Source organism: Triticum dicoccoides, chromosome 7A (assembly GCF_002162155.2).
Source record: "Triticum dicoccoides isolate Atlit2015 ecotype Zavitan chromosome 7A, WEW_v2.0, whole genome shotgun sequence".
In the NCBI taxonomy this organism is placed as follows: Eukaryota; Viridiplantae; Streptophyta; class Magnoliopsida; order Poales; family Poaceae; genus Triticum; species Triticum dicoccoides.
In genome coordinates, this window is record NC_041392.1 from 80,094,809 (window position 1) to 80,113,626 (window position 18,818).

The 18,818-nt window shown below is 42.1% G+C and overlaps 1 pseudogene; it reads right to left on the minus strand.

Annotated features, from left to right (window-relative positions):
- Positions 1 to 17,047, minus strand: part of LOC119333142 — a 61,604-nt pseudogene extending 44,557 nt beyond the window's left edge.
- Positions 17,048 to 18,818: the final 1,771 nt, after the last annotated feature.

The window sequence follows — 18,818 nt, forward strand, 5'->3', positions numbered from 1 at the left end:
CCCTGATAACCCTAACCCCCCCCCCACTAAACCCTAAAAACTGAACCCCTAAACCCCTAAACCCTAATAACCCTAAACCCCTAAACCCTAATAAACCTAAACCGCTAAACCCTAAACCCTAAACCCCTAAACGAGTTGACAAGATTTTCTTATTTCTTTATATCCTTTATCCAAATCTCACATAACTCATGCGGCCCATCCCTCCCTAAATCCCGCGATTACAGCTCCACATTCTAACCACCCGGGCCGTCCGCACCTCCCACGACCGCTGCAAGATCAGATCGGAGACGCCAGTCGCCCACGGAATACAGGAGTCGGCGGCCACCACTCGCCGCCCACCGCCAACGTGATCTGAGGGCTCAGACGTCAGTGTTCTTCTCACCGCCTCCTCCTCGCGTGAACGCGCCGTTTTTCCTTTGCGCCATCGACCACGCTATACCGGCACTTATAGTTTCCCACGCACTAACCGCCGCCATCTACTCGGTGGCATCGTCTCCGAGATAAGGTATTACCTGATCGTAACTCTTTATAATCGTTGTCCGCCCCTCCTTTAGTAGTTGAACCCTCATAGGTTTTGCACCCAAATAGGTTCTGTGCTTAAACCCATAAGTGGATCATATGTTAAATGACCCAGTTAATTTTGTGAAAATTAATTCTCTGCTAATTTTGTTATACATTTTCCAATTTTGTTCAAATTAATTGAGCCAGATTTTATCATTGCATACGAGCCAGCAATGTCAGTTTCAGATACGAACCTTCATAATGGAGAAAAGCCCATCTCCGAAATTACCGATGCGGTAAGTAATTGACTGTTTGTGTGCAATCGTTTCGTACACATAATTCATGTGTACTCAGTAAAATTTAATGGCATGTAACAGGAACTCGCCGAAAAGCATGGTCATATGAAGTTAGTATGCTCACAGACAAGGTTCAGAAAAACCATGAAACTGTTGTCACAAGACCACAAAAAGTACATCATATCAGAAACCAGTCTTGGCGGTCTAACCCAGATGCATGAAGTGACTCTACGGCGCATAATGTTGGTTAGACTAGCCAAGAGCATAGATATGGACACGCAATCCATTATCATCGGTAAAACGCCAATTCCTATAACAAAAGAGGACGTGCAAGGTATATTTGGCATTCCTATAGAAGGGGAGGATATAGAGCCACATCTGGAAATGCAAACCGACACAGAATTGTTTACCGCCTATGCAAACAATGGGCAAATTTTGATTTCTGACCTTGAAACGGCGATCCGAGCTTCCAAAGCCCCAGACGGTGATTTCCTGAGACGGTTCATTCTGTACGCAATTGGTACTGTTCTAGCACCAACAGCACAACATTATGTGGACTCGAAATTTCTCAATCTTGTTACAGATCTTGAAAACCTTCGGAAATTTAACTGGGGATGTTTCACACTTAATCACTTCTTCAAGTCCGTTCACAAGTTTAGAAATCAAGATCACGTAAATCTACAAGGAAATCTAATTCTTCTCCAGGTTAGTGATAGATCACTACTTAATGTCCTTTAATTATTGTTCTGTTGCATATCTGTATGGTGATGAACTAATTTATTGTGTAGTATTGGTACTGGGAGCACGTGCGTCGTGGCCGATTAATGTATGCTTCTAGACCCCCTCCATTGATCGCACGATGGGACGAAATGATGGCTACTTTAAGAAGTGATGCTTATGAGAAAGGAGGTCTTCATAATGGGCTGGTACCTATCTACAATTGAACTTTCTATATCCGATTTTTTATTTGGTACAAATGATTCATTATATTTTATAAAAATAGGCTGTCTTGGAAATTTGTGCTCCTCAACGACCGTCCGAGAATTCTAATAATTTTCCAAGAAAAAAAGATGAACATGTGCATCAACATGATTCGTATCGAGCACCATCACAAGGACAGCAATTTAGTAGCCAGCAAGTATGTACTCCAAGGACTATTTGTTTTTGCAATATCACAAATAGGTGTCATGGAACCTCATTCATTTAGCTATTGTTATCAATGGGGTTTTATTTTGTTTACACAGATTGAAATGGTAGTTGAAGTCATGAATGCACACATTGTTGATCATGAAAAGAAGGTAGGCAGGAAGTTAATGGAAATTGAGCACAGATTTGATGTCAAATACCAGACTCTAGGTGAAGACTTGATCGACATGAAGACTAAAACTGGCACTAATCCTAGGTTGTCGAAGGCCGAGGATGAAATTAAAGACTTAAGGAGGGAACTCCATATATGTCATACTGTGCATTTTGTATTTTTTATGAATATGTTCCTTCATGGTCATTATTGTTTGCATTGTTACAGGAATTAAAATACGAATTTACAAGCAACCGACAATCAGTGTCACAGAAAGGAGGCGTGCAGGTGATCAATATGGCCCAACACGTCAATATCTAAAAGTAACAAACTAATGATGAACTACCTTTCTTCATTGTAGGATCAAGTCAATGTGTACAATTCATCCCTGACAGGAACTCCTAGGGCTAGCCAATTCACGACAAGGACTTCGAGTACACCAAGTGCAAGACATGTGACGGAAAACAATGAGGAACCACAATTAACTCCGATGAAGCCTGTCTTTCATAATGATTACAAGTTCACGAATGAGGACATAGAGACGGCCGTTTACATCCGCGGAACATACGACCCTATTGAAATAGCTAAAATCGGAGACATTTCCCTCACAGCAGAAAATCTGAAGCGAAATTTGGACGACAAATACATTTATGGTGATGTAAGCCCATTATACTCTATTCTACATCATTACTACAACAACTGTCTTATTATTGTATGATTAAAAATTTGGCAGGTTATTATGCCATATGCTCGCATTAGCCAAATTGAGAATGATACTACCTCAATCATATCCCCTCAAGAAACCGAAAAGCTGTTACAAATGAAGGGGGTGGTTCCTGTTGGACATGCAGCCTCATGGTTAGCTCGTGTAGCAGGAAAATTTGTAGGGCGTCGAAAGGTACACGTTTTCCACACTTTCATAGTTTACGTACACACTGTACACGACAAATTTCGGTTCTCAACCCAACCCAAATTTTACTGCAGGTGCATGTCTCACTCAATGTACACCAAAACCATTGGATGCTAATGATGTTTAATTTTGACAAAAAAGAAATTCAGACTCTGAACTCCATGAATTATCATTGCGACAAGACCAAGGAAGATTCTCTTGTAAGTGTTCTCTTGCTGCCTCTTTTGATCCGCATGGAACATGAGCTCCCAAAGTACTGTAACCCTATGTATAACTCGTCGTATCCTAGGTGGACTCGATTCAGTTCTGCATTGATGAAGCTGTCAAGAAAGGGTTGATATCACCAGCTAATAACATCAATTTTTCCGAATGGACCAAAAAACGCTGTGAGAACATACCACAACAGACCGATGGGTACGCATGGCCTCATAAATTATTATTTGCATACACGAATAAGATTACTGATCTTTAACTAAACATCGCAAGACTTCCTGTGCGGTTTGGACACTGCAGTACATGTTGTCATGGAACGGGGATGAAATGACCGATATTTTGAACCAGGTAATTGAATGCCTAATTTAAATTTGTACTTTGTTTAGCTTGAAAGTTATGCTGACGTCAGTGTTGGTTATCCAATATAGGCAAGGATAGATATTTTCAGGTGGAAAATATGTACAGCCTTACTGCATTCAAATTGCAATGCGCTTCGTCTCGAATCATATAAGTTCTCCATAACGGTTAGCGCTACATGAAGAATATATCATTATTTCATAAGTCTCATGATTAGAACTAACGTAGCACTCTCTCTTATACAGAAGGAGGTGTACGATGCCCAGCAAGCAGTTCTACCTGATGCTTCAGAAGAGGACGTACAATTAGTCAACAATCCTGATGGTTCCAACGAACCTGACACATCCAACTCCCAAAAGGATACCGGTGCACCCAACTCCCCCAAAAATGGTGCACCCAACTCCCCCAAAAGGAAGAGAGCACGTGGACGCCCGAGAAAGCTAGTCGATCCCGAGCAAGCAGCAAAAACAAAGAGTCTTAAAGAACTGAAACTTAAATTTGACAGCAAGACCATAGCCAACCAAGTGTCTTCATTACCATCACGGTCACGCAGAGAGCATAAACCAGCACCAGCTTTATTGAGCCCATTCAAACACAAATAGGTAGCATCAATTGATCATCAATTGATACATGCTCATGCTCATGCTCTACTTCTAGCATCATTTGATACACATTTTGTTCTTATCAGAAAGTGGAAATAGGTAATTTTGGCAATCATGAGCATCCTCTACTTATTGCAATATCTAATGCATTGATACATTCTCATGCTCATGCTCTACTTTTAGCATCATTTGATACACGTTTAGTTCTTATCAGAAAGTGGAAATAGGTACTTTTGGCAATCATGAGCATCCTCTACTTATTGCAATATCTAATGCATTGATACATGCTCATGCTCATGCTCTACTTTTAGCATCATTTGATACACGTTTAGTTCTTATCAGAAAGTGGAAATACGTAATTTTGGTAATCATGAGAATCCTCTACTTATTGCAATATCTAATGCATCATCAGTACAAAGCTTGATTTGGCAATAGGTGGAATCGGCAATCATTTGCATGCTTTAATTTTGTCAAAAATTAATGCATAGTTCAGTTGTAACTGCGCATAGATATGGCAGGAACATGCTGAGTTATACACTAAACATAGTCATGCCAAGCTATAACTACCATAGTCATATTATGAGAGTTCCTAATGCATCACCATACGGCAGAATAACACAGCAACCATAACATAGACCACCGTACGATACTTGAGTTGCTAAGGCCTTGTACAATGCAAGGTGCTTAGGGCAGTTGCTTATAGAAATAAACCAGGCTTTTCTTAAGCACATGTGCTTATTTGTACAGGGTAGACGCATAACTAGGCGTCTCTCCTGTAGAATAGGCATCGGTGCTTCAGAAATATCCTATTTATTTTTCTAAGCACCACCCTAAGCATCTAGCATTGTACAAGGCTTAAACATGCATCACCAAAATAGTATTAACAACTAGGAACACTAAACCAGAGTAGCGGCAAACTCTTAACATAAATGGCAGATTAACCACCGCGCAGCATAGGTTCAGACACCCCATAGGACATCAGTTTTAGACTCCAACAACAAACAAACATACATAACATAACAGGACACGACGGTCCTGGGGCAGCAGCAGCACTCTAGCAGCACATCACTTCTCTCCCTTCTTCAATGCATGTTGTAGGGCTCATTGACTTTGACAATCTCGAGGAAGCGTGCATAGGCAGCATGTTTAGCCAGAGTACTGGCTTTATGCTTCTTACCATGTCCATTGCCAGTGCTGAAGGCATGCTGGATCATGCCATCTTTGCCGCCACCGATCACCTTGCAACAGAAAGGGCACCCAATCTTGCCAAAGAAACGGTACTTGATCTTCCCAGCAATCAGATGCCTCAGGGTGTACCGGCTCTTGCTGTGCCTGCTGTCCATGCTGTAGTCCACGTCGCCGTCATCCTCCTATGAATTAGTGAATTAGTACACATAGAAAAACTCAGCTAATCTATTATGGTACATTGACTTTAATTACAATGTTTTGAAAGTACACATGTGTAACACTGCAACTATCTATTTGCTATAAACAAGGCATATGTGCACATACATAATTGAGCCAAAGAAACTGACATGCATAAATATGGACGGTGGAATAGTTGCATTTATAGATTAGTGCACAAGTAGTACATAATTAACACATGAAAGACTTCATGAAGCGGCTTGGTTTAATGATATTTGATACTTGTTACAGGTGTAATTCTTATTGGAATCAAAAAAATGGCTTCATTATACTCCTCCATGTTTCACACAAGGGGGTTTGTTCTATCTACTGGAATGAAGAAACCATTATTCTTTCTGACAGCGGCAATACTGCTTCTCCAACATTGTTAGACCCTGATAAGTTTCAGAAGGAAATTGATAAAGGAGCTATGGGGTGTCTCACTGCTCATATTGATGAGAGATGTGGCTGTGATCATCTAGATAACATACTGTGGAAAATTGGCTAGATGAAATGTTTTGATTTTTTGGTATCAAGTGGATATGTATTGTCAGCCCATAATTATTAAGGGAGCGATCACTTCCTTTGCAAAATGGAAATCTGTATCGAATTTGCAAATGGATCATCTATGAACATGTGTGCAAACTAATCATATATGAACATGTGTGCAAATTAATTCATCTACATAAACTAAAATGAATCAGGAACTGCAGCATTTTGTCACTGTCCTTGGGAAGCCAATGGAGAATCCTGCCATATATCCATTGTTTAACCCACTTTTTTCATTAATGTATCCCTGCCATGAACATTTTCTTGTATTTGGGTTCATTACCCCACTTCTTTCATTAATGTATCGCTTGTGAAACTTATGCTCATCTAGTTAACAAGACAAACCCCAATGCCATGAAAAAAACCAGAGTATCTACTGGAATCAGAATGTGAATCAGATTTAAAAATTCACATCCAACATGAAGATCTATGCTAGATCCCTACAATCCTACATACGTAGAACTAGCACGCCCAAGTGAAATTGATGCTCATCTAGTTTACAAGAAAAACCCCAATGTCAAGAAAAAAACAGAGCAAAAAACAGAGTACTACCTCAGATAGCTCGTCGATGGCATCCTCGTCGAAGTCGCTGCCCTTCCTGCAATCTAAGTCGAACTCCTTTATGGTGTTCTCCTCGAAGAGCTCTTCGATTTCGTCATGCACCTTGCGCTTATGCCTTCTCATCTCCTCCTCCTCCAGATCTTCCCCGACCTTGTGCTCGCCGACGGGTGCCTCGACGGCTGCGGTGGCAGCGGGAGAAGGCACAACGGTCGCTGCACCGGCAGCTTCCGCCGCTACGGCGGACTCTGCCGCTCCACCTACGGCTGCAGCCATGGCAGCAGACTACGCTGCTCCGATGGTTGCCTCCGGCTCCTCCGCCGCATCTTCACATCCGCGCTTCATCGTCGGTCGAAGACAGGAGGAGGGAGGCGTAGGAAGGGAGGAGGGTGGTGAGGAAGGATGAGAGGGTGGTGAGGTGGTGAGGAAGGAAGAGAGGGTGGGGAAAGGACGGGGGTTTTCTACCCGATTTGGGGAAGAAATGCACTGCTCCTGCCTCTTGGAGTTACCGAGAAGCCACGGGTGCCGATTTGACTTGACACACCCACCCGGCCGTCCCCATTCCACGTGGGGACATGGCGGTCGTGCACGCGGTCGTGCACCTCCTGCAGTTTGCCATCAATTGCTATCGGTCTCACAAGTTGGTCCCCTTGTCATCCACACAACCGAGCCACCACATGTACCACATTTTTCTTTATCCCCGTCTCGACCACTGCACATCTTTCTTTCTCCCCTTCTCGACCAGCGCCGCCGCTGCCGCCTCCATCTCCCGGCGACCCCTCTCTTCGCTGCCGGTGCGCGGCCGCCGCCAACTCCGGCAAGTACGTGAGATCTCCCCTCTTCTTCCCTTCCCCAACCGCGTCTCCCTATGGAGGCGGATCTGAGCCGATTGGTTTGGACTGAAACTTAGTTTTTGGATTGGATCTTGATTTGGTTTCTATGGTTTGAGACCAAATCAATCAATTAGTTTGAGCCACCACTACCACCTACTACTGCTTCAAATCCAAGAGCCGATGTTGCCAGCCGGAGCTCGTCGGCTCTCTCGAGCTTTGACGCCATGTCTGATCTAGATTCATGACGTGCCCTCGCATATGGCTTTGTCCACGGTTTGAACCTTTGGATTCAATCCAAAAGTTGAAAATGGATTGGACTGGGTTGGATGACGAGCATGTATAGTTCGGTTTGGTCTAGATTCTAAATGAAAATATCTGGATTGGTTTGGTTTTGATGTGTGCCGTGGATTGGACTGGTTTTAGTTTGGATGCCGAACTATTCCCATGTTTAGATGAGACAGGCATTGCCATTGTCATTGGCATTGCTTTATTACATAGATGATAGAAAATAGATTGATTGGCCATTGCCAGTATAGGTTATCACTATGATTTATTATATGTATGATCTTTGTATTGTACTATGTACAATTCAACTTAGAGTTCAACATGTTCTGTGTAGAATGGAGGAAGCACAATGTGGACGCTGCAACTCACGGTGCCGGACCAGCCTTTCTACTGCCACGCTGTTCGGCATCTACTTCCAGCCTTCTTTTGTTTTTGCAGCGGTAACAATTTATATGAACCTTCTGACAGTACATTCTTTTTGTTTTTTTGCTATTTCCACTAATGTATTGTGTCTGTTATTTGTTTTTATCTTACACAGATCGTACCATGCAATGTGAGATTGGCATTCAATGAGCTCGTCATAGACACCGTGACCTTCGACGCTCTTGGGGGCCCATACACTATGCAGGTCGAGAGGAGGCGAAAGATAACCCAGATAGGAGGAGATGATTGGGATCGTTTCATCGCTCGCATGCGTCTTAGTGGGGGTGAATTGATCAGCTTCTCCTTCAGAAGAGATATGCCCAGGATTTCTGTTATCTATCTAAATTTGATTCCGGATAGTGAGGATGAAGTTCATGAGGAGGAAGATGGTGCTGATTCAGATGATGACAATTCAGATGATGATGAGAACCCACTTGTTGAATACCTGTATGCCCAAGGACTCACACTGGGCGACGAGGAAATAGGGAACCTCTGGGACATGCTTCCGCTACGTGAAGACTACCTAGGGAAGCCATTCGTGACCCGCCTCACAAGGACGAATGTTAAACGGCATATCATGGTATGTTACTTAGTGTGGTAATTTCATGATATACATGCTTAGTTAGTGTAGTAGTTCATATGATATGCATGTTGTAGTACTGTGATGAGAGGCCTAGTTTAGAATTCATTTAGTGAAGAATTTTATGACATGCATGTAGTGTAGTAATATGCGATGATATGCTTAGTGTACGCAGTAATTTAATGATATGCCTAATTACTGTAGTAATTTGATGCTTGGCGTATAGTGTAGCGATGTGATGATATATATGCTCAGTGTTGAATCCAATGATATATGTGTCTTGAAGTGTATGCTTTGTTGATAATTGCATGTGACATGATCATATATCATGTCAACTGTTTTGCTATTTCCACTAATGTATATGATCATGTCAACTATTTTCAGAAATTACCTAAGAGGTTACTTGATAGATGTGGCATCGACCCGGGCGAAGAAGGCATGGCTGCTGGACTACGCCTTACCAGAACGGGCTCCATCACCAGTTGTGCCTATGCAGTGGACACGGATGGTTGCACTGTCTTGAGCAGGGCAGGGTGGAAGAAGTTCCTTCGTGCCAAGAATCTTCAGGTAGGACAGGCCATCCTACTCACTGTTGCGAACACCCGTCACCATGACTTGAGGATGATGATCACCATCCACCTCATTTAGAACTGGGGTGGGCCATGTATCAATCTAAAATGAACTTGTTATGTTAGCTCTTGTTTGCGAGTACTTGTCGTGTATTACCGTACCTATATCTACTCATATCTGGGTACTATTGCTTGTGATGGATTGCAACTATTATTAACTGGTAACTAATGCTCTACTAGCTATGATTATTCCACTATGTGATGTTTTATAGGCTGTAGTGTGACATGGTAACTGTTATATATGGTACAGGCTTGTCTCTAAGACCTTGTACAATGCAAGGTGCTTAGGGATGTGCTTCCACTGTGTGATGTTTTGTACGTGCCAGGTTGTAGTATGAAATGCTAACTGTTCTATATGGTAGTGGCTGGTCTCTAATTGGACCGACATGTTGAACTAGTATCAATGGTAGAGGCGTTTCATTATGCGCCACATCCAACAGTTCACATAATTAAGTATCCAAAGATTAAGGTATGAAACCCTTGGTCATACATAGCAACATTTCGTTTCTAAAAATTAAGGTACTTCCACATTCAAACTAACTAATACTACAAATTCGAAGGAACTACTTAATACATTAACAGCACATAGGGAAGTAGCCCTGGTCCAACGGCTTGAGAAATGACAAACAAAAACTGAAAGAAGAAGGATCAGCCAGTAGCAGCACCATCAGCCTCCCAACCTCACAACTTCAGCCAGCCTGGTGAACTCCAGGTTTTTTCCTGCAAAACACACATGTGATGTTGGAGGCAAGAAAATAAATATGCCAGGGGTCTTGTCATGGCATCTAATCGCATGGAATGCTAGTACAAATGATGGAGAACAAAACATCCAACATGAGCAAATTCATAGGAGTTCTAGATCCATGGATACCATCAAGAAAAAATGCTCAGTTTTAATTTAGACACAAGACTAGGTGAAAACATGCATATTTCATATCAACAACATTGATATGGCATCTTTGCAAGCTTGGGTCAGTGACTTGTCTTGTGTTTCATGGCATGACAATAATTTTAACAATAAATAGACATGAAATTGACCCAAACTCATGTACAAAGTTAGGCCATATGATGCATGGATTAATTCACACATAAATGACAAAATGCCAACTTTGTATAGAATTTGCAGTACTGAAATATTTCAGTGTGTACCGGTGTGTACTGAAACTGCAGTAGTGAAATAATTCAGTGTGCATTGGTGTGTACTGAAATTGTAGTGACGAAATATTTCAGTGCCTACCGGTGTGTACCGAAATATTTCAGTGTCTACCACTACAACATTACAAATTTTGCCTAGGGCAGTACCGAAATATTTCACTGCCAACCGGTGTGTACCGAAATATTTCAGTGTCCACCACTACAACATTACAAATTTTACCTAGGGCAGTTCCGAAATATTTCAGTGCCTACCAGTGTGTACCGAAATATTTCAGTGCCTACCGGTGCTATTTAAAATGTTTGTTCATTTGTTTGGACCAAAGTCTCTTAGCGCAAGACCTTTTATAAACGCTATAGCGTGCTATAGCGGAGCTATAGCGGGCTATTTAAAACAGTGCTACCACTAGAACATTACTAATTTTTCCTAGGGTTCATATGATGCCTAGGGTTCACATACATCATAATCCATCCTTCAAATCCATGTACTCAAATGTTCATGCAATTCATTGAGATTAAAATGCCATCTAGCACTCCCTCTCTGAGCTATTACGATCAGTATCACCACGATGTAAGCACGAGCAGTAGGAAGGTGAGGAGTGGGGAAGCTTACTCTAAACATAGCTACCGCCGCCGTTCAGACGAGGAGAGTGGCGAGGGAAGCGTGGAGAACGGCGGGGAAGCAAGGTCGCGACCACTGTCCTCCTCATCTTGCGCTTCGGAGTCTCCGGTGACTCGGTTGGAGGCTGCACAATCTGCAACGGCACCTCGTGCACGGTGGGTTCCTGATCCAGTGGATGCTCTACCCTGGATCTGAACGCCCACCACCTCTGCCTGGTCCACTCGCTGGACGAATTGGCCTGCTCCATCGCCTAGAGGAGGATCTCGATCTTCTGAATCGGTTGCGCAGGCTGGGGGAAAAGCTTTGCCCTCTCCTTCTTCGTCAAATTCTTGAGAGTGGCCATTGCCGTCCAGCTCATCTGCCTTGTGTTGTCAAACCAAGAATGGATCTCCCTCAACCTGGCCAACTTGACCTGGTCGCCGCCGGCGATCTGCACGAAGTCGGTGTTCTCGCCGCCGGCCATCAGCTCGATCTGCCGTGGAAGAGGGGGTGGGGGTGGGTGGGGGGGGTTGCCTGAGTGGAGCGAAGTTGCAGCGGCAAGAAGGAGGAGATGACTGCGGTGGACTTGGAGGAGAGGGAGGAGATGGCCACCGATGAGTAATTGTGGAATGTGTAGCACCATGGCTGCGGTTATTCATTCGACGAGAGGGGCGGCGCGTGCAAATTTTCCTAGGACTAAACTGCCCCTAGATTAAAATGCGTCCCCACCTTGTCACGAGTACCGGCCCCACTCATTTTAGTACTTTCACGTACTTTCATCGGAGTACTACCCAGTACTTCGTATTTGTCTGCCGTTAGATCGACATCAACGAACGGTTCTAAAAAAGCCCAACCACTCTAAAACTTGTATATTTTTATAGCCCCTGAAATTGATTCACCTAAGTGATTTGCTAGGGCAGATTTTGTAGTACCATTGATCCGCATCAATTCCTTGGCCGAGGCTAGATAGTACCCCTGCATGACCAAATATAACAGGTTTCAGAAAATGAGAACTTTGAATGCAAAACTGCATGCTCATTCACTCTCGGTCAAAACATCACTTGGTGACTGAATTCAAATAATTATATATATGAGGCTTACAATAAAGAAACATAGTTTAGCCACAGAGAAATAACTTCATACCAATTACCTGCAACCTAATTGCTAAAACTATCATTGGAATGGATACAAACAGAACTTGCCATGTAACAACAGCCAATACCACTAGATTGCTATATGCATTTAAGCTGGCACCGAGGCTAAACATGAAGGCAAATGGAACATCGAGGTCAACGATACTCAAATCAGAAGAGACCTGCATTAGAAGAAAAAGGGAACGAGTTAATCTATCCTGAGAAGAATCTTTTGGTGTAAAACAGAACAAAAAAATAGTTGTATTTGCCATTGGTTTAAGAATTTTTACCCGGCTAAGAACCCGTCCTAGAGGAGTAGAATCAAAAAAGGACATTGATGCACGGAACAACAAATTGAGTAACTCAAAAAATAAGGATCTTGATGTCTGAATCCCAAGAACAACACCTGATAAAGATCTTGATAGCAAGAAAAATATCGAGCTAACTCTGATAATGATGTACACAGAAATTAACTTCAGTGTAGTAACATGAGGATTTTGGACATTGGCAGCCATCCATGAATTTTGTGATATTTGTCCAGCAATGAAAATCATGTGAGAAATGATGCAAAAAGATAAATACAGGAATCCTTTGTTCTGGCGCAAGTAAAGCATATAAGGCTTAACACCTGCATCCCCTGTTCCCCTTTCCTCTTTCTTTATCAGTTGATCCGCCAACGATGGCTTCACAGACTCTGTATGAATGCCATCTATCTCCTTTATTGATACTTCCTTAGATCTTTGAGGGGATATATTGCTATTAAGATCTGAAACACCAATAGTATTTTTATGGGCATTTAGAAGGCCTTTAAATTCTTCACAATCAGCCAATAGATCATGATAAGGTGCAGACTGAATGACCTCTCCGTTTGACATTAACTGACAAAAACATCATTGTGTTAGATGACATCAACAAATAAATCAAGCTAATTACAGATAATATAAATCACAGGAGCACAAATATCATCGGATGGTGACATCAAGTGGACAGAGGTACCAAAATGGAGTCAAATACAGGTAGAAAATCCACTTGGTGTGTCACCAAAAGAACGGTCTTGTCTGATAGAGAACTCACGACATATTCCTGTTACAAAGAGATTTGTAAAACAGTTCACACTCTAATAGTAATACAGTCTGCATTTGCTGAATATGATCCTTACAAAGAGACTTGTGGCTGTATGAGCATCAACAGCGCTGAAAGGATCATCAAGAAGATAGATGTCTGCATTTTCGTGTAGTGCACGAGCAAGCTGAATGCGCTGCTTTTGACCACCACTAAGATTTACTCCTCTCTCCCCAATTTGTGTGCAATCTCGATATGGCAACATTTCAAGGTCCTTGACCAACGAGCACCTCGCGACTGTGCTGTGGTATCTTTCCCCGTCCATCGGTGATCCAAAGAGGATATTGTCTTGCACAGTTCCTGTTTGGATTCATGCATTCTGAGAAATATATGCTATTTTCCATAGATTTGGATCTGAAATGTTTATGCAAAGTTCAAGAGTTTGAAATGAAGTTCTTATGAAAAAAATGAATTTTAATTCATATATGCAACATTTTCGAGCATAATTTTCAACAACTTTGCAAACTGAACATGATGTTGTTTGTCAACTCGCTATGTTTCTTCATGTCTAAATGTCTCAATTCTGAATATGACAGATATTTCACTAGACAATGAACTTCTAATAAAACATACCGTGCCTTCAGTTCTGGAGACCTCTCCGAGTACAGCAGCCAAAAGCGTCGACTTACCTGAACCTACCTCTCCACATGTTGCTATTTTTTCTCTAGCTTTGGCTACCAGATTTATATTCTTTAGAGTTGGTTTTGATGTATTCTCTTCCCACGAGAAGCTACACGAATTCGTCGCTATAGGATAATCAATGCCACTATTGTATTTCTTCCTAACTTGTCCATTTAGCTCAGGTGCATCAAGGAACTTTGATATCCGAGTGAAAGCAACCTTAGCTTGTGTCACAACAGCAATAACATCCGGCATCAATATTACAGGGTCTTGCACAAGACGTAGAGTTGCCACAAAGGTGAAGACATTGCTAGCATCAAGAGGTATTTCCAAAAGATAGCATGTTAGAAAGGTCGCCGCTGAAACCAAAACAGGAGATGACCAGAACAGGAAACCGTTGTAGGTCCTCCTAAGATGGAATGCAGACAACCACTTGTAGTCAACCTCCCTCAATCCTTGATGACCTTCCTGAAGTGAGCTTCCCATGCATAAAGTTTCAAGATCTTCATATGAACTAATGACTCAGACATGGCCTTCAATCTCAAATCTTGTGCTTCCATAAGTTTACTCTGAAATTTGTGTTGCAGTCGGGCCAATGGAACGCTGCAGTACAGTGATAATAATGACAACTAAAGATGAAATCATTGCAGCACAAACCGCATTGTATAGAATTGCCAGAGCAATGCAAAGCTGAACACTTGTTGTCCATGTTTGATGGAACCAGTATGGGAATTCCCCAATCCGATATGCATCGACGGTCACATAGTTCATAATTTCCCCAGAAGAGTGCTTCATTTTTGCTGCGTTCGATAGCTTCTGTTGTTTCTTATAAATAGCTGCTGACAGGAGTGACCTCACCTACAGTCCTAATCTCCGAGTGCGGAAACACCACTGTCTCTATGACAATGATTCACAACACTTGCTGACGAACATTAACGTAGCAAGCACATAGCCTTCGTGTTTATAGGTCCCTTTCCCAAGTGAGACATTGATAAATGCTTTGAGAATTATCGGGCTTGTAGACAAGGTGAGAACCTTGAGCAAAGCAAAGAAACCTGAGACCAAGATGGCACGCTTGTGAGAAGAAACAATAGTCATGTGACTTCTTGCCATTCAGCTTCTCCATGAACATCATGTATTGGTTGCGTGCTCGATCTGTGGCGCCTATAAGTGGTATGTCTTTGTCCTCAAGGGGTTTCTTGTAGCCCATCTTCAATAGAGGATTCAACCACCAAAATGAGGTCTTGCTGAAAAACCCAGCTTTAGCGAAGGGAGTCGCCTGGCTTGCAGAATCAGCTGCCACACCATCTGAAAAAAACAGCTTTCGCATAAGTAGCGGATGTGGTGTACTCCCTACATTCCAAATTATTGAAAGTTCTAGGTTTGTCGTAAGTTGAACTTTTTTTAAGTTTGACCAAGTTTATAGAAAAATATACCAACATCTACAATACCAAATTAGTTTTGTAAAATTCATCATAAAATATATTTTCATACTATATGTACTTGATGTTGGAGATATTAGCAAATTGTTCGATAAACTTGGTCAAACTTAAATAAGTTTGACTTAAGACAAACAACTTCAAGTAGTTTTAAACGGAGGTAGTAGCAAGCTATGTAACATGAGGAAGTTGAGGAGAGGATTTACTTGTGAAGGAACCCATATGGGCATGCAATCTCTATTGCTGAATTGCACTTCGAGGTGGATAAGCTCCTGTTGCATCCCTGCACCAATTATGAACAAGAAACTGTAGTTAGGACAATGAACAGATGCCCTTCTTCATGAAGGAGCAGACAAACAAAAGATACTACAAATACCGGTACTGGAGTAAACATCAGAAAGTCTGAATGCTATGAAATTATCTAGAGCGTCATACAGAAATTTGAACGCTTGCTCGGAACACAGATCACAGTGCCTCATTAAAATCAAGGAAACCCAAAGCTGAAGGAGAAACTGTACTCGCCAGTGATCATCAACTGTACCTTGTTGAGCCAGAGGAGAAGAAACTAGAAGAACTGCTTTGTTTGGCTATAAAAGGCCGTACCCATATTCAAGAATTTCCTCGAAGAAAAGAAAGGCCAGATATCCAAAAATAAGTTCCCCAAAACGGCACCCGTTTTCCCTCTTAAGTGATGATGGCAGTGTTGAGTGTTGACCTCTCTAGGCCGCTGCTAGCTGGTGAATACTAGCACCAAGCTAACAACGTGCCAAATGTTTGGTGTGTACAGGTTTTGTAATCTTCTCTGCGAAAATATTCTATGATATGTTGAGAATCAAATCTTCTGTAACCAACTCCGGTGGCAGGCGTCCATATTAATATACACCGCGCGGCCACCAGATCAATATATTATGCAAACGAAATCACCCAATGCCTCATTTTGTAGATCGAAAGGCCTTTCGCCCTGTTCGCTTTCATAGAAACGAAACAACATCCAAACCCACTCTTACATCCATCAAAATAAAACCAGCTGAAGCAAGATCCACCACCATCAGCTTAACAGGACATAGGCAGAAATAAATCTGAGCATAACAGCGCCGCGTCTTGCCATAGTGGTCCTCGGCCCCAGCAAAAGTGTGGTCCTTCGTTTCTTCGTTGCCAACTGAGCTGGGGAGCTTCCACCATCTTTGCTTCCTTAAGGGAGCAGGCACTTTTTGCAGGATCTGCAAGTTCAGTTAGGGACACAACGGTCTCCTGCGTTTGAGTAACCCCGATGGTCACCGACACATCACCTGTAAACCATACCACAGTAATCAAGCAAAAAAACATGTCATTACATAATTTCCAGGTAGTCGACAACATACCGGCAGTAATCTTATTCAAAGCAGCATTATTGGTATTGTTGAGCCATAGATTCAAAATTAACAAATTCAGAGCATTGAAGCACATTGACAGTTTCTTTCCACACCACTTGTACCACGTGACAACAAGAGAATAGAGGTTGGCATGTCTCTTTCTCACAACACAACAAACAAGATTCCTCATGCAGGTATATATCACGGGTAAGGAGTTTATTATGGGATAAAAGGCAGACAAAAAACATGTGACAGCCGGGACAAAAAAGCAATGTTTTAAATAGCGGGCTATGCCATTTAGCGGCCGCTTCTCCAGGAGCTATGAGAAGCTATAGCGGGCTAAGCCACATTTAGCGGTTTTGCATAAATCATGAAAAAACAAAAAATACTCATACAATTAGCCATCATGTATCTATACTACTATTAAACAATCAAACAAGAACTTTTTTAAGCACACCCCACAAAGCATACACAGATCCAATACCACCGCATGATTAGGCCCACTAAAATCAATCTATCGGTTAGCCTTAACCTAAATCATTTTCTGTGTGCACTTAGCAATTTACATTGACTGACCGTACTCCACCGTGAAGGAAAATATGAAACTCCATGCCTGCGCAATTAGGAAACTAATAATCACGGGTGCGTCCTATTCTAGAAAACTAAATCAGAGTGCATCCATCCTATAAGGAAACTAATCTCAGACAAATCCATCCTATTAAAAAACTTATCTCGGACGCATCCATCCTATTAGGAAGCTAATCGCGAGCCGCCTGCCGCCATCATGCACGCTAGCCACGATGGGGGAAGCGCGAGGAGCTTCGTCTTTCTCCGGGAACACACGTGCTATCGCCGCCATCGTCTTCTGTTTGGAGGCCAGGCGCTCTTCTGCCGCTACTGCGACGACTCCATCCACGTCCAGGGCATGCTCTCCGGCAACCATCGACATCCGCGTTGACTTCAACTCCGTTCGCAGCACCCATGCCGACAAAGTGTCTGTTCAGTGGGTGCACGTGCATTACATATTAAATAAGAATCGTGGGCCTTCAAGCAATCTAGAATTATAGATTTGGGATTATCTTAGGTTGCCGATTGCTATACTGAAAATGTGTAATTATATATGGCACGTACATAAGAATGCATCAATCTTGTCTTACAAAGTAGGATCAAGAGGGATACTGAAGAAGTCAAGATGCAGAGTCTATTTCCCATGATTACTTCTCATGTTCATGTCGGCTTCCTTGGACTTTACTTCGTACCACCATATGCATTAAACTGGACCGTATCAAGAGGTAACACCATCCCCTTGATTAGAATTGCCTTATTTGTGCTATTTGATCAGTATGTGTTTTACGTATGACGTTGCTTTACCTGGAATTAAGGTGGGTTGCACTTGGCTAGGCACTACCTCTAGGGATAGGTTGAAAATCAGAATATATGATTCATTCTTAGAGAAAACTTTACACGCGTCACTTTAACATAATTGCACAGCAATCCAGTAAATTATGTAAGATTCAGTAGGAGGCAAGATATTGAAGATGTACTACTATTTCAGTTACATGATTCTATACATCTAAAACGGGTCACATGACTCCGTAACTATTGTTAGAGAATATCTCTTGCTGTTCTGTAAAAGTATGCAATCTCTACTGCATTCCAATAAAGAGAATTTTACCATACAGAAGGATCCAATGAAGAAACTAATCCGGCTGAGTTCCAATAAATAGATCCTTCAAAGGATCTGTCCTAATACAGCTGTCGTATATTGGTACAGAGAAATCATATAAACTGTACTCAGTCAGATTTTTTGTTTCATGACAGAGAAACCAAATACCTTTCGCTATTTTGGCATATATATTTATTCTTATATATTTGTGCAGTTTCGAATGATCCAACATAGCTGCAGTCATCAAACTTGAAGACATGAAGTTTAAGGCCTTATTTGCACCGCCTCTCTTTCT